The 26,865-nt window shown below is 44.0% G+C and overlaps 1 long non-coding RNA gene across 1 annotated transcript; it reads left to right on the top strand.

Moving 5' to 3' along the window:
- Positions 1-3,005: 3,005 nt before the first annotated feature.
- On the top strand, positions 3,006-23,703 carry LOC115460461. Its single transcript, XR_003940504.1, has 4 exons — positions 3,006-3,109; positions 21,989-22,154; positions 22,292-22,373; positions 22,744-23,703. It is a non-coding gene; the product is annotated as an uncharacterized LOC115460461 (long non-coding RNA).
- The last annotated feature ends 3,162 nt before the right edge of the window (positions 23,704-26,865 follow it).

Genomic DNA, 26,865 nt, shown 5'->3' with positions numbered 1-26,865 from the left:
AAATTCAAAATGGGGCAATAAGTATTCAGGACATTCACCATTCAAAACATGACATAGTATACAGGAAAATGTGAATAAAATCCTGGCCCTAATCGGGAGACAATAAAGCTTCATATAGAATTGGGAAATCTTATGTTTGTATAGAGAATAAATCAATCGCAGGGCCGGTCTTAGCAACTGCGGGACCCTGTGCAGACCAGTTCAGTGGGGGCCCCTGGCCCCTTCCCTTGCCTAGCCCCTGAACAAGAGGTTTATTAAAAAAAAAAAAAAAAATATATATATATATATATATATATATGTATCTGTTACTATCTATCCAATATGTGCATCTGTAACAAGGAATTATTTAAAACAAGCAACACTAGTTGATGACATAACAAAACAAAACAACATATACAGGAACATTAAGGCCTGGGTTGTTTTTCATGATAGGCAGAATAAATAGCTGTGACTAAGAGCAGAAATCCTATGCACATGGCAAAATATGTCACACTTAAGAAATTATAATACTATGCTGACATTCTGGGGGTAGAAAAAGGACAGTGGCTGTGAGTGAGCAGTATCCTGGCAGCTCTGTCCCCATCCTGTGGCCAAGAGGAGGAAGGGAACTTAAGAGCGTCAGTTTCTTCTGTGGCACAAAATCAGTCTTGTGAGATGATCCACACGATCCCAGGATGAACGTCATCTGTGAAAGTATAATTACACCCCTATTGTGGACTATATAATGTTAGGATAATTTACCAAGTTGAATTGATTTTCCTACTATTTTTCTTTTTCTGGAATCTTTATTTATGTTGGATTGCATAAATGTAAATTTGAATAAAGTATAATAAAAAAAAGTGTAATTACACCAGAGCTGCCACTAGTAGATAGGCTGTAATGGAGGAAGGGAGCAAGACCAAAGGTTTGCCTAGCGCCTAACATTCTTGTACCAGTCCTAATAATTATCCTTATGTTTATCCATAAAAATATGAAATAAAATATCATTTATTTGATGTTTCTAATCATTTAAAACAAACTATATGCTAAAATAACTTAGGAGCCCATTTTCAATGCCGCGGTAGGGATTCCATAGCAATGGCATGTGGCAAGTTGGCCTACCACCAGGCTACCACAGGAGCCTGGCGGTAGTTTTGGTATGCACCACATACTGTTTCTAGCACTTTATCTACTTTTTTAGCGCTGGGAGCTTACCCAGCATAATTGGGCAGTGTCACGTTCTGCCTGGTTAAAGCCAGTGGCATAGCTAGGTGGGGTGCCAGGGGAGCGGCCGCTCTTGCAAACAGAGTTCTGCCAGTGCCGGTGCCTATTTATTTCTCGTCGTGTTCCATTGAAAATGTGCACCGGCGGAAGTCCGCTCTCGCGTTGCTTTCGCTCCCCCCATGCCGTCAACCTGGCTCCGCTTCTGGTTAGTGCAAGAGCCCTTACCACCTCCTAAATACCACCTCGCTTACCACATGGCCATTTCCTTTTTTTTTTTAACTCCTTTTACCCCCTGCAGTAAAAGGCGTCCTTGGCACATGGCAAACACGCGCGCTGATACCACAGCAGAGGTCCTTTTACCGCAGCTTGGTAAAAGGACCTCTTAATGAAAAATTACTTTCATGAAAACAATTGCTGAAATAACACTTGAAATCTCAACATTATTTGCATCATATTTGCCAATGCACACTTGATTTACAGTGCACAAATTTAAACTCAGCTTATAAAAAGTTGCACTAAACAAAAATTTATATATATAGCCTGTCAAAAATTAGACGGAGCATTGCTCCTGCAAACTCACTAAGAATGTTACATGGCTGAATGGACAAAGCAATCTCTCTTGCCTTACAACGAAGGTTTGTAACTGTTTCATTGACAAACAATATACTAATAGCCTGACTGCATCAGTAAGTTTTTCTCTCCATGGGTTACTTTTATTAGGCTGCATTAAGCATTAATGCATGCTTAAAGTAGCAAAAATAGCCTAATGTGGGATATGATAAAGCATTCTGTGTTAGTTTTGGCATGTGCATGTGCTAAGTGTACTATATATATATATATATATAAATTTTTTTTTTTTTGCAGTTTTTTTGAGGGGGCATGTCAGGGATGGTGTACTGTTCTAGGCAAAATATAGTGTAGCTTAAACAGCCAACTTAAACCATCCCCAAGTAGAAGCTTTTCCAGTAGACTTTCAATTCTTAAGCAAATCTTTATTATAGTAGTCAGAATAAACAAAGAAAACCCAACTTACAGTTCAGTAGCTTAGACAGAATTGTAGCCTTCTGCACAGAGTCTGTAGCTAGCCACCCCAAGAGGACAGAGTTTTGCATTAAGCTCCACAGACCCTGATGCAGACCATCGAAACTTTAGCTATTGTCGGCTGTGGAATAATTGGGCCGTGGAATAATTGCTGATGGTGTTTATACCGGGAGTTTTTTTATGCCAGTGATGACTATGAGCACTCCTATACATTAAACGTCTTTCGATGGTGTGAAGTCTGTTGAGGCTTTTTCCTCCCCCCAAAATGTTCTCTATTTGCTGAGCGCTGCTGCAGGTTTTTATGAATGTACTCACAAGAGTTCATGTTTAATTTGTCTATATTAATAGTTTGAATTCCTAATATATACCAATATTTGAGTAGTCAATGATAGATATTGTGACAGAGACAGTGGGTCCTGCCACAAAATCCCCGAAATATATAGGAAACTATGGCCCAGCAAACCAGGCCAGGGAATAAGATACCCTAGAGCAGAGAAGTGTAGGCAAGCCAGGAGAAGTAGAAAAAAAGAATTACATTTTTTTTTATCATGGGGGAAGGGCAGGAGGAGAAATCCCTTTCAGGAGAAACTCAAGGAAAGCATATGGGAAGTCCCATGGAACTCAGGAAGGCAGAGGATAAGTCAGTTCTGGCCAATGGAAGACCAACAGAGAGGGACCCAATCAGGAAGAAGTACGATAGGAAGTAGAGTTTTTAAGGGGCCTTTTCCTAGGTTGAACGAAAAAAGGAGAGATCTTCCAGAAGTCTCTGAGATGGTTTGGGAGTCTGGAGAAGAAGAAGAACCTATGGATATTACTGAAAGGAACAACCAGGAAGAAATGGAGTTGGAGTCTTATGAAACCTAAGGTAGTTTTTCTTTTGGCTGTTTACTGAAACATTTTGTAGAAAGGCCAGTTGGAGAGCCAATTGGCTGTGAAATCAAGTGATAGTGGCCTTCCTCCTTTTCCCTGGCTCATACTATATGGGCAGGAAAAAGACTTTTGACAAGTGGCTTGAAGGAAATTGTGAATGTTTTTGTTGTTGTTGCTGTGGACTTTTAATAATAGCAACTCTTTTGGGAATCAAAGAGAACCCTCTCCCAAAGAAGAAGTTCAAAAGTGGAAGCGAGGAGTTATAATAAGAGGCTGGACAGATATTTGTTTTGTGTATGTGTGTGTATGTGGGGGGGGGGGGGGGGGGGTTGAAGCCTAAAGAACTTGGTTTTGGACTGTTAAGACAGAAAGAGACATAGTGGTAAATTGCATATGTGGTAGTGGGATTTAATTTACATATGCTAATGCATGGGACCGTATTTGCATGTATCCTCCTTGCTAATGAAATTATTCTGCTTAATGAAGTATCCATTATTTCAAAAAGAATTTTGAGTACCTGCAGCACCACTCTTCAACAGATAACAAAATAGCCCTCAAACCTTACGTCTTTTGCATCAAACTTTCCTAAGCGGCATAAAATTGAGGGGGAGACCTAGAACGATTTTACTTGTGTCCACTCTCCATGAGGGCTGTACCAGAAGTCCATGTCTGTTGTTATTTTTATCACTGTAATATTTATGTTGGAGGTGATTTCCTGAAATGATATTTTTTTTTATCATCTACCACTCCCTTTCTCTAATTTAAATGCATATCCACATAGTGCTAGAATTTTTCAGCTAGGGTCCTTTTTTGTCTGCAATGGAAAGATGTTGCCCATCATTACAGTATAGCCTTTTGCTCTTCCATCTATTGCCACAGGCACTTATATATCTAAAATCTTCTGCTTTTACACCAGGTTTGGAGCCAAATGTTAAAATTAGTTGTGCATCACAACCTCTCATCCCCTTACCATGAACGGATAGAACTTCTGAAAATAGTACAACACTAACTATAGTTTTAAGACTCTCCACCAAAATCTGGAAGTCTCTTTGTACTGCAGAGATGTTATTTCTAGTCAGGTCATTTGTTCCCAGATGGATAATAACATCAGTTCTATAATCCTTACTTTCTTCTCTGAGGTGACTAACAATTTGATTTATGTTCCTGCTAGCTAAAATTCCCAGGAGGCATTTAACCTTTTTCTGCTCCCTGAACTATGATCCCAAGTTGATTCCTCTAATAATGGAGTCTCACAGCAGTACTAGCTTTTTGTTTTTATTTTGAGCTCTTTTGACGTTGACTAAGGAATAAATGAAAAATTGGATGCATTGGCTGTCACTTCTATTTCCTGAACTCACTTCAGATCTTATTCCTGGTGCATCCTCATTTTCCAAGTTAGAAAAAGCATTACTCAGTTGTATCCTTTGGGCGGAGTGGGTGTTTCTGTATAACATGTCACACTCTACCAGAACCCTCAGTGATCCATTTATTCCTGGGTTGTTTGACTAGTTATATACGAACATAAATGTTGCCATACTGGAGGCCCTGCAAACCCAGTATCCTGTTTCCAGCACTGGCCAATCCAGGTCACAAGTATTTTATTTAAGTATTTATATACTGTACCACCTAGACCTAAGCAGTTTACAGTTTCTTACAGGTCCTGGCTGTTTTGCAAATGGGCTCACAATCTAAGTAGTATGTTGTACTTGGGGCAGTGGAGGGCTAAGTGACTTGCCCAGGGTCACATGAAGCTGTAGAGGGAATTGAACATGGTTTCCCAGGATCTCAACCCACTGCCGACAGACACCAGCGGGAATTGAACCCAGTTCCCCAGGTCCACAACTCGCTGCACTAACCATTAGGCTACTCCTCTCCTGGCAAGCACTTGAAGACCTACCTGTTCTAGAAATTCTATGGTTAACTAAATACAATGCTGTTGCTCCACAACACTTTTTAACTGTAATACACCACTGTAACTTCACCTAACAGTAAATTGTAAGCCACTCTGAACCAAAACTTGTTTTTGGATAATAGTAGAATACAAGAATGAATAAATAAATAAATTCCAAAACAGTAAAACAGATTTTAGGCTGCTTATCCTAGAAGAAAGCAATGGAATTTCCCAAGTCTATCTTTACTAACGGACTGTTCTTTTAGGAAATTATCTAAACCTTTTTTAAACCCTGCTAAGCTAATTGCTTTCCCACATGCTCTGGCAACAAATTCCAGAGATTAATTACATACTGAGTAAAGAAGTTTTCTCCAATTTGTTTTAAATTTACAACTTAGAAGCTTCATCATGTGCCCCCTAGTCCTAGTATTTTTGGAAAGAGTAAACAAGCGATTCAACTCTACCCGTTTCACTTTACTCAGTATTTTATAGACCTCTATCATATCTCCCCTCATCCTTCTCTTCTCCAAGATGAAGAGCCCTACTACTTTAGCCTTTCTTCATAGGGAAATCATCCCATTCCCTTTATTATTTTTGTTGCCCTTCTCTGTACCTTTTCAAATTCGGCTATATCATTTTTAAGAGTCAGTGACCAGAATTGCACACAGTATTTGAGGTGCAGTTGCACCATGGAGTGATACAAAGACATTATAACATTCTCAATTCTTTTCCTAATAATTCCTAATATTGTATTTGCTTTCTTAGCCGTCGCTGTACACTGAGCAGAGGATTTCAACTTATCATCAATGACATCTAGATCTTTTTCCTGGGAGGTGATTGCTAATGTGGGACCTTGCATCACATAGCTAGAGTTTGGGTTCCTCTTTCCCACATACATCACTTTGCACTTGCTCACTGGCACTAAACGCCTAGCCACCCACCTGGGGTTACATCACAGCCACACAAATCACCAGGATTCTTTATCAGTCCAGACAGGCAGAGGCAATAAACAATTGTTTATTATCTTAAAAAATATATTAATGAACAAAAAATGTGCAATCAGCAAACAATAAAAGGTAACTGAAATATGGATCAATTATAACACTACATAAGTACATAAGTATTGCCATACTGGGAAAGACCAAAGGTCCTTCGAGCCCAGCATCCTGTTTCCAACAGTGGCCAATCCAGGTCACAAATACCCGGCAAGATCCCAAAAATGTACAAAACATTTTATACTGCTTATCCCAGAAATAGTGGATTTTCCCCAAGTCCATTTAATAACTGTCTATGGACGTTTCCTTTAGGAAGCTGGCCAAACCTTTTTTAAACTCCGCTAAGCTAACTGCCTTTATCACATTCTCTGGCAACGAATTCCAGAGTTTAATTACACGTTGAGTGAAGAAATATTTTCTCTGATTCGTTTTATATTTACTACATTGTAGCTTCATGGCATGCCCCCTAGTCCTAGTATTTTTGGAAAGCGTGAACAGACGCTTCACATCTACCCGTTCAACTCCACTCATTATTTTATAGACCTCTATCATATCTCCCCTCAGCCGCCTAGTTTACTTTCTAAAAAGTACCTGGGGAGATCATGACATATAATTGCTCATTGAAGCCCCGCCCAGCACATCCCAGGATGCGCTGGGCAAGGCTGGACGCCACCTTTTTCCAGGTGGCGCCGATGAAAGAGGATGGAGGCCACTTCCCTCCTCCAACTGTAGGGGGTGGGGAAGGGCCACTAGACCACCAGGTGGGGGGGATTGACCTGCGGCCTACCGGGCCACCAAGAACATCGGAGGAATGCTGGGGGGGTTAGGGGGGGCTAGAGACCCACCGGATCTCCACCCCCCTTGAACCTGTGTTTGGGGGGGTTGGGGGGACTGGAGGTCTACCGGACCTCCAGCCCCTATTTCTCTTGGCTCAGGGCAGGGGTAGTTGGGGTCTGGTGGCCCCATGGACCTCCAGCCCCTGTGTTTGACAGGTCTGGGCTTCTGATAGCCCAAACCTGTCAAACAAGTGTGGGATGATTGTCAAGTGCAGGAGGATTGTGCCCAAGCGCATACTCAGGCACAATCCCCCCACACTTTTACCCCACGATCAGAGAGAATTGTGTGCTTAAATTTGCATGCAATTATCTCTGATCATAGGTGCGGTAAAGCCCTGCGCTATTCCAGTGCTATGTTTAGAGCGCTGTTTGGGCTTTTGATCCTCTGCCCATTTGCATCATTAATCCATGCTTATTTATATGCATATATAGTTGTGGGAATGGGAGTAGATAGGCTTAATTTTGAATCCTGGGGAGATTTGTTTTAGTGCAGCTTATTCTTCTCTTAACTGGGTCAACGTTTATCAAAGCAGAGAACTGGAGACATATGGGGCAAGTTTTAAGTTTCCAAACTGATTACCTGAGAGTTAAGGCACAACAGCTATTTCCTTGAATAATAGTCATTTTGATTATTTGATTGGATATAGACCAGTTTTATAACAATGAGAACATTAGAGAGAAAGACAATTGAAGGGGATGGGTTATGGATTGGGCAGACTATATAGGAAAAGCCAACCTGTGGTGCATGAGTTAGGAGGCAGGGTGGATGGGTTTATTAAGGGTGGTTGGGTTTACTTATGTGTCCAAGGTCCAAAGATCATGTCTAGATTGGAAGCAATCCCAAATCCTTTATTTATTAAAAGCCAGTAGAGAAAATAGAGAAGCCAAAGACCTTTTATAGTTTAATGTTTAAAATATAGCAGTTTATCGATAGATTGAAGTAGAGGAGGGCAAAGACAAGATTAGAGCCCTGCTATCCAGTTAAAAAAGCAGGGCAGAAGTAGGATTTTTTTTTTAAATGAGATTATAAAAGAAGCCAGAAAATGTTTAGCCATTGAGGAACTTGGTATCTGCAGGCTGGGTACTGTAAGGCCCAGGTTCAAACTCCACAGCAGCTCCTTGTGGCCAAGTCACTTAACCCTCCATACCTCAGGAGAATGCAATGCAATCCTGTATCATAGCAAGAAAAACCACAAGGGGGGTCACCAGGAGTCAGCTTGACTCAAGAACTTATCTGGATCTGGATTATTACCAGAGGGTCTGTTTAAGTACATAAAAGTGATATTAAAAAAAAAATTAATCTGGTTCTGGGAGAGGCCACCAACATAGGCTCCATCCAGAGTCTTCTAAGCAAAGGCCCTGAGTTTGGCCACCAGGTATCATCACTGCATAATGGGCAGGCTTCCTCCCCCACACCACCAGGGTTTGTGAATGCTACCTCTGCAGCAGTTCCAGTCTAAACTGGACCTGAGAACCCAAGCCTCGGTCATACACACAGTATAGCCATTGGACTGCTGGGCCAGTCCCTTCACTCTTGGTTCTAAGGAAGCCTTCAAAAGCTCACTGATTTATCCTGGCATTCCTCAGGAACCCTTGGATCCTACTTGCTCTGTTTTAGAATCAGTATTAAAATGAAGAGAAAGCCATGGGGGGGGGGGGGGGGGGGAATGATAAATGATTTCTCTCTCTTAATTTGGGGAGAATATTAGAGGTTTTGTATCCCAGTAAGAGAGATTCAAAAAACAAAAGGGACATAAAAGAACATTCACCGTAGTGAATGGAGTGGTAGAAAATGATATTCTTGTGCTGCAACTCAGGATGCTCCGCACTGCAGCCAGTCATGTTATCCCAATGCAAGAAGCGAAGAAAAGCCAGCGGTTCAGATTATATTCATTGCCATCAGGGCTGATGAGAGACAGAGCCAGGCCCGGGGCAGGGCTGCTGCCACTGCCCCCACCCACTTGGGTCGCCCTCCCCCACTCAGGCTACTACTGCCCCCTTGCACCCCCCCCCCCTCAGCCAGCCACCACCCCCTGCCCCTTTTACCTTCCTGCATCTGCTCCTCCCTCCGTCTGTCACTCTCCTGCTCCTGTGTGCCAGGACCTGGGTTATCGCATTAATGCAATCAGCCGGATCCTGACACACAGGAGCAGGAGAGAGACAGACAGTGCCAAACTCCCCTTGGAGGCTGGGCCCAGGGAATCTTGCCCTCCTACCCCCCTTTCGGCGGCCCTGATTGCCATTATGGACTTTAGCTTTGTTAATGCCATAATTTGCTTTGAGCAGTTTCTAGTAAAACAGGATAAAATTGTTTAGCTTAAAATAGATTTAAAAGTGCATGCATTCTGTGTTTTTGCTCTGCATACAGACCTTGGGCTTTTCTGAGGCTTAATTAAATAGAAATTACTGTTATCAGAAGTGTTTTGTGCACTGACAGTGGTGCAGACGGTCAGCTATCAAAACAAAATTAAAGCAAGTCACCCAAGAAGGTGTCCAACCCCAGATACTATCATGCTCAATTAGTGACTCACTCCAGTGGGAATAAAATTGGGTCTTTTGGCATTTTTTACTCAGCTGAACCAGTTCATTGGCATTTGAGTAACTGAGGGGGCACGTCCCGATGTGAGCTGACTCACCCGCAGTTATAGCAGTCATTTCCGAAGAGTGGGAGAGTCAGTGGAAAGCAAACAAAGGGGGAAAAAGAATATTGCTGTGCCACAGCAAGTCACAGGCAGCAGGTAGTATGCAAAAGTGCTCTCAGTTCTGCTCCATGCAGGGCTCTGCGGCTGTAGGCCCCCACAGATCGGGAATACTGGCCAAGATGTAGTGACTTCTGTAGGTGAGAGGAGTTTCTTAAATCCTGTCTAAGGAATGTTTAGTACAAGGTATCTACCATGTGTAGGCAAGTTTCATTTGGGCTCCTTTTACAAAGTGGTACTGCCGATTAGCCTAATGCAGCCAAAAATGGAGTACCGTGGGATGTGCTCAGGCATTCTGTAGTAACTTTGAAATCTGTGTAACCACAGCATGCTACAAAAATTTTGTGAGGTGGCATTCAGGGACATAAGTATATTGTATATTCTTATGACTTGTAATTCTTCTTATTGTTACTGTGTAAGCCGCATTGAGCCTGCCATGTGTGGGAAAGCGCGGGGTACAAATGTAATAAATAAATAAGTACATAAGTATTGCCAAACTGGGACAGACCGAAGGTCCATCAAGCCCAGCATCCTGTTTCCAACAGTGGCCAATCAAGGTCACAAGTACCTGGCAAAATCCCAAAACAGTGCATTTTCCCCAAGTCCATTTTAATAATGGTCTATGGACTTTTCCTTTAGGAAGCTATCCAAACCGTTTTTAAACCCTGCTAAGCTAATTACCTTTACTATATTCTCTGGCAACGAATTCCAGAGTTTAATTACACATTGAGTGAAGGAAAAAGTTCTCAGATTAGCTTTAAATTTACTACTTTGTAGTTTCATTGCATGCCCCCTAGTCCTAGTATTTTTGGAAAGAGTAAACAAGCAATTCACAACTACCTGTTCCACTCCACTCATTATTTTATAGACCTCTATCATATTTCCCCTTAGCCATCTTTTGGGCATTACTGTGCTAACCAGTTAATGCCTGCCTGAAGTGCACTGCACCCACTAAAACTGCTCCAGGGACCTGCATACTGCTGTGATGGAGCTGACATCTGAGGCTGGCATAGAGGATGGCAATCAATATTTTTAAAGATATTTTTTAGGGTGGGAGGGGGAGGGGGGTCGTCATCTGGTCATTTCGGGCACCTTTTTGTGCCTTGGTCGTAAGAAAAACACGACCAGGTAAAGTTGTCCAAGTGTTCGTCAGGGACGACCTTGTTTCTTTTTGATTATGGGTCAAAGACGTCCAAGTGTTAGGCACGCCCAATTCCTGCCTTCGCTACACCTCCGATATGCCCCCTTGAACTTTGGCCGTCCCTGCGATGTAAAGCAGTTGGGGACGTCCAAAATCGGCTTTCGATTATACTGATTTGGACAACCCTGGAAGAAGAACATCCATCTTCCGATTTATGTCGAAAGATGGGCGTCCTTCTCTTTCGAAAATGAGCCCAATAGTAATTTAAATAAGTGGCCAAGCGCTAATGATAACATTAGCACATTGAAAGAAAAAGATCTAACACTAATATCAAAAAATAATTTTGCTTATATCACAATTTGGAAGGACACCCTGTCACCATACACAAGAATTATAATTAAAAAACAGGAATTTCAATAGTCCAGAGAAAAGTCAGACTTTTTCACAAATCCTATTGAACTCTACTATCACTGGTTCCCACCATATACCGGAAACTAAGGGGTCTGTGCCTGCGGTAGTAAAGGCACGTATATAGGCCAGTTTTTACTGTATCTACAAAAAAACGGCTTTTTTTTTAATGGGACCGGAAAAGGGCCTGTGGTAAAAATGAAACCAGCATGTGCCCAAAACTGGCCTGAGCCCTTAATGCCACCCATTGATCTAGCAGTAAAGGCTCGCGTGCTACATGCACAGTGACTGGTCGGCGTGCTCCAAGTGCCGATTAACGCCAGACCTGGTGCACGTAGGAGGAAATAAATAATTAATTAATCCACACGTTATGGGCGCTCGCCACATCTGAAATTATCGCCAGGAAGGGCACTGGCCTGCTGCTAGTCTCATTTGGGTGCATGCTGCACGCGCGTAGAGCCTACCATGGCTTAGTTAAAGGGCCCCACAGGCCATTCAAAGTGCATGAGCTGTGTCAGCACTAGCTCACAGCCAGCCGTTCTAGTGGCTTAGTAAACCCCAGCATAAGAATAGTAGAAAGCAACTCTCAATATAAAAAAACAGAGAAAAAGAACGCTACTCCACAAAAAAAAAATTGGTATGTTCAACCAAAAAAAACAAATTAGTAGCAAACACCCCTGTTCACAAAGCCGCCCTAGTGGCTGCCGGTGCGGTAATGCTGATAGAGTCCATTTACTTTGGATGGGCTTTGTCAACTGCCCCTAGCACAGCTTTGTGAACAGGGGGAAAGTGTCCTTTCAAATAGAAAATTTTAAATCTCACAATGGCATATCCAGAAAGTTCTTTGAAGCTGTGCGACTAACAGCAATCAATCCCCCACCCCCACCCCTACTTATCTGGCTGGGCGGTCTGCTTCCTTTGTATCGGACAAAGAACAGAAGTCATTTAAATCATCTAAAATAATTCTCAAAATGACTTCTGTTCTTCAGATTTAAATGGACTCTTCCTGAAGGAGAAAGGAAACATTCTACTCACCCCCATACCTAAAGACGCAAAGAAAAGTGCCAGTGAACTAACCAACTACAGGCCAGTAGCATCCATTCCATTAATAACCAAGCTAAGGGAAGGGTTGGTGACCAAACAACTCACAAACTATTTAAACAAATTCTCAATACTCCACAACTCCCAATCAGGATTTCGGTCCAATCACAGTACTAGTCACTCTCATGTCTAACTTCAAAGAAATAATTGCAAATGGAAAGAACATACTACTCCTACAATTTGACATGTCAAGCGCTTTCGACATTGTTGACCATGGAATACTACTACATATCCTTGAGTATTTTGAAATTGGAGGTAACGTTCTCAACTGGTTCAAGGGATTCCTAACCACACGATCATATCAAGTGACATCCAACTTGATTACCTCAGCCACATGGATACCTGAATGCGGAGTCCCACAGGGATCCCCCCTCTCGCCGACTTTATTCAACTTAATGATGTAACCCTTGGCCAAACTATTATCAAACCAAAATCTCAACCCATACATATACGCAGACGACGTAACAATTTACATCCCATTTAAACATGATCTAAAGGAAATTTCCAATGACATCAACCAATGTCTCCACATCATGCATTCATGGGTGGATGCATTTCGGCTGAAACTTAATGCAGAAAAAAACCCAATGCCTAATACTTACCTCTCAACATAACAAGAACAAATTCACAGCCATTAACATACCAAATCTGAACCTTCCAATTTCGGACACCCTGAAAATTCTTGGAGTTACCATCGATCGAAACCTAACACTCAAGAGCCATGCGAAAAACACAACCAAGAAGATGTTCCACTCAATGTGGAAATTAAAAAGAGTAAGACCTTTCTTCCCAAGAACTGTTTTCCGCAACCTGGTACAGTCAATGGTGCTCAGTCATCTGGATTACTGCAACGCACTTTACACCGGCTGTAAAGAGCAGATAATCAAAAAACTTCAGACAGCCCAAAACACAGCAGCTAGACTAATTTTCGGCAAAACAAAATATGAAAGTGCTAAGCCCCTACGGGAAAAACTACACTGGCTCCCACTAAAAGAACGCATCACATTCAAAATTTGCTCCCTAGTTCACAAAATCATTCACGGAGATGCACCAGCCTACATGTCAGACCTGATAGACCTGCCACCCAGAAATGCCAAAAGATCATCCCACAAATTCCTTGATCTGCACTTCCCTAACTGCAAAGGTCTAAAATACAAATTAATACACACGTCAAACTTTACTTACTTGAGCACACAATTTTGGAATGCACTGCTGCGCAACTTAAAAACTATCTAAGAATTAACGAACTTCCGAAAACTACTGAAGACCCATCTCTTCAACAAGGCATACCACAAAGATCAACCTATGTGAATATACACAGCTCCTCCACATACATACAGAACTGTCTTATAATATTTGCTTGCTATACTAATATCATGTTTCATCATTATCATGTTACCCAAAATCATTCTTGATACACTATGATTACAATGTTGTTTCCTTTTATCATATTGCCCAAGATCCTTCTATAACACTAAATGTCTATTTTCTATTATATTTCCACTGATCATTATGTATTGTAAGCCACATTGAGCCTGCAAAGAGGTGGGGAAATGTGGGATACAAATGCAATAAATAAATAAATAAATAAATAAAATCCAATATGAAAGAAGCAGACCACCCAGCCAGATAAGTAGAGGGGAGGGGTTGCTGTTAGTCACCAGATAAGTGGGGAGGGTTTTTTTTGCTGTTAGTCACATAGCTTCATGGAGCTTTCTGGATATTCCATTTTAATATTCAGGGGCCTTTTACTCAGTGGCGTTCCTAGGTCGGCTGCCACCCGGGGCGGAATGCCGCTGTGCACCTCCACCACCCCCCCAGGTGCAGCACGACCCCCCCCCCCCCCCCGCAGCATCAACACCCCCCTCCCCCGATGCATCAGCATACCTGGCATCAACACATGCTGCTGGAAGGGTGTTGGGAGCAGCCGTGCGGCTGTTGGCTCCGCTGGCTCCCTCTGCCCCGGAACAGGAAGTAACCTGTTCCGGGGCAGAGGGAGCAGGGAACCAGCGGAGCCGACAGGTGCGCGGATGCTCTCTGCATCCCTCCAGCAGCGTGCACCCAGGGCGGACTGCCCCCACCACCCCGCCCTTGGTACGCCACTGCTTTTACTAAGCTGCAGTAAAAAGCGGCCTCGATAGTTTGGACACGTGAAATTGGCATGTGCTGGGCCATTTTTTACCATGGGTAGGAAAAAGGGCTTTTTTAATGGGGCAGTAACCGGCCGTGCGCTAAAATTAAAAGTAGCACATGGCTATTTACTGCATGAGCCCTTACCGCCACCCCTTGGCCTGGCTGTAAGGGCTCACACGCTACTCATGTGGTCATCAGGCAGTGCAACACCAATATGGCCACGCTATCAATTACCACTGGGAATGCCCCTGCGGTAGAAAACAGAAAAATCTTTCTACTGTGGGAAATAATGCACGCCAACTTCAAAATTACCGCCAGGTGTCCGTGCTTAGTAAAAGGGCCCCTTAAAGTTTTCTATTTGAAAGGATTCTTTGTTACTAATTTGATTTTTCTGGTTGACCATACCAGGGTTTCATTTTTTTGTTTTTTGCATAGTGGGTTTTTTTCTGTCTTTTCTTGTATTGAGAGTTACTACTACTACTACTACTATTTAGCATTTCTATAGCGCTACAAGGCAGCGCTGCACAAACATAGAAGAAAGACAGTCCCTGCTCAAAGAGCTTACAATCTAATAGACAAAAAATAAAGTAAGCAAATCAAATCAATTATTGTGCACAGGAAGGAGGAGGGTAGGTGGAGGCAGGTGGTTACAAGTGGTTACGAGTCAAAAGCAATGTTAAAGAGGTGGGCTTTCAGTCTAGATTTAAAGGTGGCCAAGGAAGGGGCAATACATAGGGGCTCAGGAAGTTTATTCCAGGCGTAGGGTGCAGCGAGACAGAAGGCGCGAAATCTGGAGTTGACAGTAGTGGAGAACAGATAAGAAGGATTTATCCATGGAGCGGAGTGCACGGGAAGGGGTGTAGGGAAGGACGAGTGTGGAGAGATACTGGGGAGCAGCAGAGTGAGTACATTTATAGGTTAGTAGAAGAAGTTTGAACAGGATGCGAAAACGGATAGGGAGCCAGTGAAGCGACTTGAGGAGAGGGGTAGTATGAGTAAAGCGACCCTGGTGGAAGACGAGACGGGCAGCAGAGTTTTGAACCGATTGGAGAGGGGAGAGGTGACTAAGTGGGAGGCCAGCAAGAAGCAGATTGCAGTAGTCTAAACGAGAGGTGACAAGGGTGTGGATGAGGGTTTTGGTAGAGTGCTCGGAAAGAAAGGGGCGGATTTTACGGATGTTGTAAAGAAAAAAACGACAGGTCTTGGCGGTCTGCTGGATGTGAGCAGAGAAGGAGAGAGAAGAGTCAAAGATGACCCCAAGGTTTCGAGCCGAGGAGACAGGGAGAATGAGAGAGCCATCAACAGAAATAGAAAACGGGGGGAGTGGGGAGGTGGGTTTGGGGGGGAAAATGAGAAGTTCGGTTTTGGTCATGTTTAATTTCAGGTGGCGTTGAGACATCCAGATAGCAATGTCAGACAAGCACGCTGAAACTTTGGTTTGGATGCAAGGTGAGATATCAGGGGTAAAAAGGTAGATTTGGGAGTCATCAGCATAGAGATGGTAGGAAAAGCCATGGGATGAGATTAATGAACCAAGGGAAGAAGTGTAGATAGAAAAGAGGAGGGGACCAAGAACAGAACCCTGAGGTACGCCGACAGGCAGAGGGATAGAAGTAGAAGAGGATCCACCAGAGTGAACACTAAAGGTGCGGAGGGAGAGGTAGGAAGAGAACCAGGAAAGGACAGAGCCCTGGAATCCAAGTGAGGACAGGATATCAAGGAGTATGCTGTGATCGACAGTGTCAAAAGCAGCGGAAAGATCAAGAAGAATGAGGATGGAATAGAGACCTCTGGATTTAGCCAGTAATAGGTCATTGGAGACTTTAGTAAGAGCAGTTTCAGTTGAGTGGAGAGGGCGAAAACCAGATTGTAGTGGGTCAAGAATAGCATGTGAGGAGAGAAAATCAAGGCAGCGGCGGTGAACAGCATGCTCAAGTAATTTGGAGAGAAAAGGAAGGAGGGAGATGGGTCGGTAATTAGAGGGACAAGTAGGGTCAAGTGAAGGCTTCTTAAGGAGAGGTGTGACCACAGCATGTTTAAAGGCAGTAGGGACAGTTGCAATGGAAAGTGAGAGGTTGAGAATGTGACAGATAAAAGGAATAAGAGCAGGTGAGATGGCATTAAGAAGGTGGGTGGGAATGGGATCAGAGGAACAGGTGGTATATTTTGAGGAAGAAAGGAGAAGTGTAGTTTCCTCTATAGTAACTTCAGGAAAGGAGGAAAAAGAATGAGGGGAAGGAGAGAGAGAGGAACGGACTAGTGGAGGGGGAGGTGGCGAGGTAGAGAATTTAAGGTTTATCTTTTGAACCTTGTCGTTTAAGAATTCAGCAAGGGTCTGAGGAGATAATGAAGGGGGAGTTGGGGGAGGGGGCACCTTGAGGAGAGAGTTCAATGTGGTGAAGAGAAGTCGAGGGTTAGAGCCAAGAGAGTTGGTCAGTTGGACATAATAATCCTGTTTGGCGCGTAAAAGAGCAGATTGGAAGGAGGTCAGCATGAACTTAAAGTGTAGGAAATCAGCAAGGGCCCGAGATTTCCGCCAGAGGCGTTCGGCGGAGCGGGTACAAGAACGTAGGTAGCGGATATTAGAAGTCAGCCAAGGTTGGGGTTTTGTGCGCCTTATAGGGCGGGTCATCAAAGGTGCAAGAGTGTCTAAGGCAAAGGACAGAGTATTGTTGTAAGAAGAAACAGCCTTGTTGACAGACGTGGACGGTGCCACAGTAGAGAGGAGGTTTGAAACATGGGAGGATAGAGATGAAGGGTCAATATTGTGAAGATTCCTAGATAAATTAGATATAATAGGACGGGACTGGGAGGGAGGAGATTTAAGTGTGAAAGTTATAAGATGGTGATCACAGAGGGGAAGATCAGAGGCAAGGAAACTAGAGGGTGAACAGTTGGAGGAGAATATGAGATCAAGACAGTGACCATTTTGATGAGTGGGGGAGGTGGAGCATAGTTGGAGATTAAAGGAATATTAGCAGGAATATTAAAGTCACCAAGGATGAGAGAGGGGGAGGAAGGATCATGGAAGAAGGCAAGCCAGGCATCAAAGTCACTGAGAAAAGATGAAAGGGACTTATCAGAGGGACGATAAATGACCGCTATTCGAAGAGGCAGAGGAGAGAAAAGGCGGATAGAGTGGACTTCAAAGGAGGAAAAACAGTGAGATTGAGGTGGAAGAAGGGGTTGAAATCTGGAGGAGGGAGAGAGAAGTAGTCCAACACCGCCCCCGCGACCAGTAGGGCAAGGAGTATGTGAAAAAAGATAACCACCATGGCAGAGGGCTGCGACTGAAGCAGAGTCATCAGGGCAGAGCCAGGTTTCTGTTATGGCGAGCAGATGGAGGTGACGCGAGATAAAAAGGTCCTGGATATAGGGGAGTTTGTTACAGATAGAGCGGGCATTCAATAGGGCGCAAGAGAAGGGCAGAGAAGAGGAGGGGAGTAGAGGAATAGAGATGAGGTTAGAGAGGTCACGGTGAGATCTATAGAGTTTGGATAATAGTTGGTGAGGAGGGCCAGGATTGGGATTGATGTCACCGGCTGAGAGTAAGAGAAGGAGTAAAAGAGAGCGGAGGAGAGTAGGAGAGGTGTGGCCACACAGGCGTTGAAGGTGAGAGGTATTTAGGTGGAATGGGGAAGGCAAAATGGAGGGAAGAAAGAGACGGAGATTAAAAGCCAAGAGGAAGGAAGAGGGTAGGAGAGAAGGTGAGGTGATGAAGTCGATGGATGGGCAGTGAGTTCCTGTAGTGGAGAGAGGTAGGGGGTGAGGGAAAAGATTAGGAAGGGACAGGGCTAGGAAGAGAATGTGAATAGGGGCCATAAATGACTGAGGTACTTTAGCAACTGAGAAGAAGATTAAGGCACCCAGAGCGGAGGCCCTGGGTGGATCGGAGTGGACCTGGGTGTCACCCCGGAGAAGGCTGTAAGGATATGCAGATGAGCTGCAAGTCCTCCACAGCACCTGAAAGGCAGCCGGTGGTAGAGCTGGGCACCTCTCAGCTGAGGAAAGGCTTACCAGGGGTTAGGCCGAAGCCAGCATTCCTCCCCCTGAGGGTCACCTGATCCTAGCCAAAAAGCACCTGGAAACTCTGTGCACTTGGAGCGAGGGCCCTGGGAAGCTCGGGGTGGACCTGGAGTCACCCCGGATACAGCTGTGAGGAAATGCAGAAGAGCTGCACGTCCTACACAGCACCTGGTGGGAGTGCTGGGCACCTAGAGCGGAGGCCTTGGGTGGATCGGAGTGGACCTGGGTGTCACCCCGGAGAAGGCTGTAAGGATATGCAGATGAGCTGCAAGTCCTCCACAGTAGTTTTCTACTACTCTTGGTTTCCGGTATAAAGTAAGAATTAGTGACAGTACAGTCCAACTGGGGTTTGTGAAAAAGTCAACAACTTTTCCCTGGATTATTGAAGTTCCTGTCTTTTAATTATAATTCTTTTATATGATGATAGGCTGTTCTTCCAAATTGTGTTATAAGCTAAATATTTTGTAATATTAACATTGGAACATGGCCATTAATGCAAAAATAGACAAAAAAGCATTTTTATGGTTACAGTAAAAATTGCCTTAGCACATGGGAAACCCCCACATAAGGGTGTGCTAAGACCACTTTTCACCACAGTTTAGTAAAAGGACCCCATAATGAAACAGCTTCTCTGCCCGATCTGATCTACTGCAGTCCTCAAAACTTGGAAGAGTTTATCCTGCCAAAAGCCTCACTAAAAAATGTTTTAAGATCTTCCATTAACAACTTATGTGAAGTTTTGGCTCAAAGACACAGAGGCAAAGAATTCTATATGAAAGGGGCAAGATAAAGTAAGTAGCTGAATTTCTAATATAGTAAAGGTTTGAGTGAGCAACTGAAGGAATAGTCAAAAGGTTTGCATACTGTGATCTAAGACAGAATACAGTACGTGTATCCCAAGGGGTACGCGACACCTAAGCAGAGGATACAGGGCACCTTGCAAGCTATCCAATGTAAATGCCAGTATTCTGCTGCTGCAGCTCCCTGACTCTGCCACCCACAATAGGTGCCCCATATAGCCCAAATTGTGCCCTCTCCTCTCTCTCTCTTCAAACCCCACGCCCCATCCTCCTTGGTCATCTTGCTGCCTTTCTAAATCATTAGCATTGACTGCTGTGGTGGCAGCAGAAACAATGTGGTAGCACATGGAGCCATTTCCCTGCAAGCATCACATTGTTTCTGCTGCTGTCAAGGCATTTGCTGATGAATTGGAAAGGCAGCAAGGTGAGAGGGGAAGAGAGAGACCAGGAGATGTTGACCTGGTGGGTGGAGAGAGAGAGACAGAGTGATGATGATCTGGGAGGAGGGAGAGACAGAGAGAGAGAGAGAGACTGGGTGATACTGATCTGGGAGGGGGGGAGAGTGCGAGAGAGAGAGAGAGACTGGGTGATGCTGATTTGGGGGGAAAAGACTGGGTGATCCTGACCTATGGGGAGAGACAGAGAGAGATGTGGTGATGCCAACCTGCAAGGGGGCAGGGGAGACTGAGAGTCAGAGAGTTGATGACTGCATGGCAGCAGAACAGACAGAGAGAGAGAGAGAGAGCCTCAGAGGAGATACCTGCTTCAGAGGGAGAAAGAGAGACTATGTGTATCACAGAGGAGATGGCTGTATTGCAGAGGGGGGAGACAGAGCATCACAAAGGAGAGGGCTGCAAGGTAGGGAAAGAGAGAGTGAGTGTCACAGAAGAGAAGGCTGTGTGGCAGGGGAGAAGAGAGAGTGTCATAAAGGAGAGGGCTATATGGTAGGGGGAGGGAAAGAGAGAAAATCAGAGGGCTGCATGGCAGGGAGAGAGAAACAGAGACAGAGAGAAGGGCATAATCGAACGGGGCACCCAAGTTTTCCTCAGGGCGTTCTCGCAGGATGTCCTCGCGAAGGGGCGGGGAAACCCGTATTATCAAAACAAGATGGGCGTCCATCTTTCATTTCGATAATAAGGTCGGGGACGCCCAAATCTCAACATTTAGGTCGACCTTAGAGATGGTCGTCCTTAGAGATGGTCGTCCCTGGTTTTCAGCGATAATGGAAACCGAGGATGCCCATCTCAGAAACGACCAAATCCAAGCCATTTGGTCATGGGAGGAGTCAGCATTCATAGTACACTGGTCCCCCTGACATGCCAGGACACCAACTGTGCACCCTAGGGGGCACTGCAGTGGACTTCACAAATTGCTCCCAGGTGCATAGCTCCCTTACCTTGGGTGCTGAGCCCCCCAAAACCCACTCCCCACAACTGTACACCACTACCATAGCCCTTAGGGATGAAGGGGGCACCTACATATAGGTACAGTGGGTTTCTCATGGGTTTTGAAGGGCTCACATTTACCAACAAGGTAAGGGAGGATGAGCCTGGGTCCGCCTGCCTGAAGTGCACTGCACCCACTAAAACTGCTCCAGGGACCTACATACTGCTGTCAGGGAGCAGGGTATGACATTTGAGGCTGGCAAAAAAATATTTTAAAAGGTTTTTTTGAGGGTGGGAGGGGGTTAGTGACCACTGGGGGAGTAATGGGAGGTCATCCCCGATTCCCTCCGGTAGTCATCTGGTCAGTTCAGGCACCTTTTTGAGGCTTGGTCGCAAGAAAAAAATGGACCAAGTAAAGTCGGCCAAGTGCTCGTCAGGGACGCCCTTCTTTTTTCCATTATCGGCCGAGGATGCCCATGTGTTAAGCATGCCCCAGTCCCGCCTTCGCTACGTTTCCGACATGCCCCCGTGAACGTTGGTCGTCACTGTGAAGGAAAGCAGTTGAGGACGCCCAAAATCGGCTTTCGATTATGCCGATTTGGGCGACCCTGGGAGAAGGACGCCCATCTTCTGATTTGTGTCGAAAGATGGGCATCCTTCTCTTTCGAAAATAAGCCTGAGAGTGTCACAGAGGAGAGGGCTGCATGGCAGAAGAGTGAAGAGGACTACATGGTAGAGAGAGAGAGAGTGAGAGAGAGTGTGTCAGAGAGGTGAGGGCTGCATGGTAGCGGAAAAAGAACAAGAGTGTGTCACAGAGGAGAAGGCTCCATGGCAGGGGGAGAGACCTCTGAGACCTTTGGATAATTTGCATTCCGTTGTTATACTCCCCACCCCATCTACTCCTAATCTATTTTATATTAGCATTGTAAACCACGCAGTAGCCATGCTGGACCTCGTGTGGTATATCAAGCCTCTGGAAATAAATTCAATAAATAAATGTGTCACAGAGGATATGGCTGCATGGCAGGGGCGAGAGAAGGGGAGCGAGAGACAGAGTCATAGAGAAGAGGGCTGCATGGCAGGGAGAGAGAGAATATGTCACAAAAGAGGTGGCTGCATGGAAGAGATAAAGAAGGAGAGAGAGACACAGAGGAGAGGGCTGCATGGCATGGGGAGAGAGACAGTTTCACAGAGGAGAGAGTGTATGTTGAGGAAGAGAAAGAGAGAGTGAGTGACACAGAGGAGAGGGCTGCATGGCAGGGGAGAGAGACAGAGGTTCGTAGAGGTTGAGAAGGTAGAGGAAAGCAGAACCAGATACTGAGACCAACATATTAGAGAAATAAAATGACCAGTTAACAAAGAAAGAAAAAATTATTTTATTTTCTACTTCGTGATTGGAATGTACATCTCCCAGACTGATTGGAGCTCCGGGGTACTTGTTTTAAATTTTTCAATTTAGGGGTTATTTGGCTTGAAGAATTTGGAAACACTGATCTAAGAGAACACAATGCTGGCACTGGTGATGTTCCTGACAACACTCCCCTCTTCTAGAGATGCTGATGTTTTCTAAGGTTCTCCCCGATGCTGACTCTGATGCTGATGATGGCTGTGATCATGCTTCTGAGGTAATGCCTACTGGTAGTATTGTAGAACTCTGGAATCACTGCAGCACTACACATTTGTAACCTTTACTTGTACAGTAATTACTGCTTACAGCACTTTTTATTTTCTGCATTTATCTCTCTCCCCTGCTGTGCTGCAGATACTAGGATCCAAAATACAAAAACAGGAGGGGTCCTCTACCACGAGAAAGCACACAAAGTAAAAGTAGAGGCTGACCAAAGGTGAGTCACCACTGGAGATATGAATCCAACAGTCTTTATTATATACTTAAAAGGAAGACCTGACACGAGCCGTATTTCGATGCACGCAAGCATCTACTTCAGGGGTCATACAGTGGGATCCAAAACAATATACAGGACAGCAACCCTGCTCTTCTCGGTGGTTTTGGATCTTACACAAATTGTTTGTATAGTCAAAACAAGCAAACGAGCTTCTAGTAGCAACTTAAGTCTCCAGATGGTTTGCCTGGACTAATTGTCATCTGAATGCTCATTCCTTCCCTGTAACTTTGTGTCACTGTTACTTAGATAACAAATCACTTTAAATGAAGTACTATAACACCTCTTGGGTTTTTTTTTTACCGCCCCAAAGCTCTCTGAAATGATTCCTGGTGCCATTCAGGACTTGGCTTTCTCAAGCAACAGTCAAGACAAACAGAACACAACGATAACCTTAAGTTGTGTAAAGAACACCAGCAGGAATACTGAAATAGCATTAAAACTGCAAAAAAGAAGCTATTATTTATTCAAGCCACAATCATTTCAAAACAATAGGAGGTGATCAACAAGATTGACCATGCACAATAAGTCTAGGGAAAGAAAGCAAGTTTTCCTTGATCAGTGATGGTATGCATGTCATTTAATAAGGCAGTACAGAGAGTCTCTGTGTTATGCCAGTCATGGAACCCTGCTTGTTTCAGATGATGGACCAAGGATTTGGCTAGGAAATTAATAAGTTGTGTAGACTGTAACTTTTTCCATAATTTTCAAGAGAAAGGAAAGATTTGAAACTGGGCATTAATTTGACACAAATAATGGATCAAGAGAATATTTTTTTAAGAATAGGCCAAATAATTGTTTGCTTCCAAATGGGTTGCATTTAGCCAAAGGAGACACTTTTGCAGACCATAACTAAAATGCCTGGTAGAAGATCTGATAAATATTATTTTAAAAGTTTGGATGGCAATTGATCAAATCTTAAGTTGGCTACAAGAACAGACACATTATAGTAGAGAATGGCCTGTTGAAAGGAGTCCAGGATGATGAGAACCTTTTGTGTTGAAGTCCTGTTTTCTAAGTCAAGGTGATCAGAATCAAAAATTAGCTTGTTAGGCCTGATTGAGTAATATGATGGACCAAAGACTGGGAAATTGAAGGAATAGTGACAGTAAGCTCCTTCCTAGTGATACTAATTTTAGAAAAAGGGTAAGATGCTAATGCATCAATGGATGAGGGTAAAAAAGAATTGATGGCACAGATAATAAAAGGAGGAGTTATTGAAGTAATTGCCTGTCTTTGTCTTAATAGGCGTTAGTGGTAAGGCACTGAATTGGATTACCTCAAATTATCCATTTGGCCTTACCATGTGACTAGTGGTTTTTGTTGCTCTCTATCTCACGCCTTGAACTGAGGCATTACCCAAGGGTCAGTTCTTGCCTCACACCTATTTAAGCTCTTTCTTATCCCACTAACCACTCTGATACATTCTCATGGAATAACTGGTTATTACTTTGCTGTTATACAATTTGTGATAGGCATCAATTCAATCAGCGTATGCTAAACTCTTATCTCAAAAAGAGTGCACTGGTTCTGTGAAAACAAATTGAAATTAAACTCATTTCTCATAAAATATTTCTTCTCACTGAACCCTAGAGCCCACCTTATAGGCCATATAATTTCTTAATCTTCCTCTTAGAAAATATTAAGTTATCAAATCGGTTCACATTTAAGTTTTGAGACACAAATTTTCACTGTTACTCAAACTTTTTTTTGTGCTATGCCAGCTACACACTGCTGGATCCCAGCGATTTACAGAATGCATCAGTTTTCTCCTAATACGACTATTTCAATTCCTTTTTAAAATGACTCATGCCTTCTGCAATAAAAAGACTACAAATGGTCCAAAATACTGCAGTAAAGATGCTCCATAATGCTATAGATCAGATCATGGGACCTTATTTTTGTTTGTTGAATATTGACATCCGGTATCTTATTGGACTACTACTACTACTTCATTTCTAGAGCGCTACTAGGGTTGTGCAGCGCTGTACAGTTTAACAAAGAAGGACAGTCCTTGCTCAAAGGAGCTTACAATCTAAAGGACGAAATGTCAAGTTGGGGCAGTCAAGATTTCCTAAATAGAGGTGTAGTGGTTAGGTGCCGAAGGTGACATTGAAGAGGTGGGCTTTGAGCAAGGATTTGAAGATGGGCAGGGAGGGGACCTGGCGTATGGGCTCAGGGAGTTTATTCCAAGCATGGGGTGAGGCGAGGCAGAAAGGTTGGAGCCTGGAGTTGGCGGTGGTGGAGAAGGGTACTGAGAGGAGGGATTTGTCTTGAGAGTGGAAGTTACGGGTAGGAACATAAGGGGAGATGAGGGTAGAGAGGTAAGGAGGGGCTGCAGATCGAGTGCATTTGTAGGTTAGCAGGAGAAGCTTGAACTGTATGCGGTACCTGATCGGAAGCCAGTGAAGTGACTTGAGGAGAGGGGTGATATGAGTATATCGGTCCAGGCGGAAGATAAGACGTGCAGCCGAGTTCTGAACAGACTGAAGGGGGGATAGATGGCTAAGTGGGAGGCCAGTGAGGAGTAGGTTACAGTAGTCAAGGCGAGAGGTAATGACAGAGTGGACGAGAATTCGGGTGGTGTGCTCAGAAAGGAAAGGGCGAATTTTGCTAATGTTATAGAGGAAGAAGCGACAGGTCTTCCTCTATAACATATCTTTATGGATATGCGCAGAGAAGGAGAGGGAGGAGTCGAAGATGGACCAGTTTTCAATTATTGGTACTTACTTATAAAGCCTTACTGGGCATTATAACCTATACAGATTCTGGGGGGAAATGCCACTCAAACGTTTCTAAGGCACACCCATTGCTTGAGAGATACAAGCTGCCATCAACAAGAACTTTAGCTAATACATCACAAGCAAATTAGTAAGGAGGGAGGGAAATGGCAACCCCACTATAATAGTATACCTCCCCCTCAGTAATTTGGTTTGTAATCATTTCACATTTATGAATGCTATTTTCTGCTTTAAGCCTCTCGCCTTCCCCTTCTGTCAATACTGAGCAAAAGAACTTACTTAAGATTTCTGCTTTTCTGCAGGGCCACCTCTTCACTAGTCCATGTTCTCACATTATCTTGCCTAGTCCACTTTTTTTTTCCTCTCATATAAAGAAATTCTTATTTCCTTCTTTTATCGATTGGGTAATTTTGTCTATCATTTGGCTTTTCTTCTGCTAAACACCTTTTCTGACTTCCATTATATTTTCAGATCGTTCTGTATATGGGTTTTTTTTCCTTTTATATTTTGTGAATTCTAATCTTTTTTGCTTTGGGGCAGGATTAAACCCCATTCTCTCCTGCCCATCTCGGTTCCTCCTTGAAAATGTCCGCGTTGTTCTCTGTCAGTAGTTTCGCGGTATAAGCAGTAGTATATACAAATATATTTCAGAGATAGCTGACAAAACTCAGTGCAAACCAGGTTAACAAAGGAAAAAAGGTGAAACTATTGAGACCATCAGAAAGCATTGAAAAGCACGGAGAGCAGCGCGATGGGCAGGAAAGAGGGGGCTCTTTCCTGCCCCGACGTCACTAGACCACCAGGGAACATGGAATCCTGTAAGTACGGAACGGAGGTCCAAAACCCGGACAAGACGCACCGGAGCACCTAGGTTTTAGAGGAGGGAAAGAGGAAAATTTTTTTTTCCTATTTCCCTCCTCTAAAACCTAGGTGCGTCTTATGGTCTTATAGTCCGAAAAATACGGTAATGTAAATTATTATAAATATTATTATATATAAATTGTTCAAAATCCTCTTCCTGTTGTAAGCGGACCCATCATCCAAAAAAGCAAACCTTACTTACCAATTCGAAATTTAAAGCTTAAAGTGTCATGGAGGGGCATAATCGAAGGGGGCGACCATCTCTAAGGGTGCCCATCTCTAAGGACATCCCGGTGAAGGGGCAGGGAAACCCGTATTATCGAAACAAGATGGGTGTCCATCTTTCGTTTTGATAATACGGTTGGGGACGCCCAAATCTCAACATTTAGGTCAACCTTAGAGATGGTCAACCTAAATGTTGAGATGGTCGACCTTAGAGATGGTTGTCCCCGGTTTTCGGTCGGCGATAATGGAAACCGAGGACGCCCATCTCAAAAACGACCAAATCCTAGGCATTTGGTCATGGGAGGAGCCAGCATTTGTAATGCACTGGTCCCCCTCACATGCCAGGACACCAACCAGGCACCCTAGGGGGCACTGCAGTGGACTTCACAAATTTGTTCCCAGGTGCATAGCTCCCTTACCTTCAGAGCTGAGCCCCCCAACCCCCCCCAAAACCCACTACCCACAACTGTACACCACTACCCTAGACCTAAGGGGTGAAGGGGGACACCTACATGTGGGTAAAGTGGGTTTCAGGTGGGTTTTGAAGGGCTCATATTCACCAGCACAAGTGTAACAGGTAGGGGGGATGGGCCTGGGTCCGCCTGCCT

Source organism: Microcaecilia unicolor, chromosome 1 (assembly GCF_901765095.1).
Source record: "Microcaecilia unicolor chromosome 1, aMicUni1.1, whole genome shotgun sequence".
Lineage (NCBI taxonomy): Eukaryota > Metazoa > Chordata > Amphibia > Gymnophiona > Siphonopidae > Microcaecilia > Microcaecilia unicolor.
This window is presented reverse-complemented; position numbering and strand designations above follow the sequence as displayed.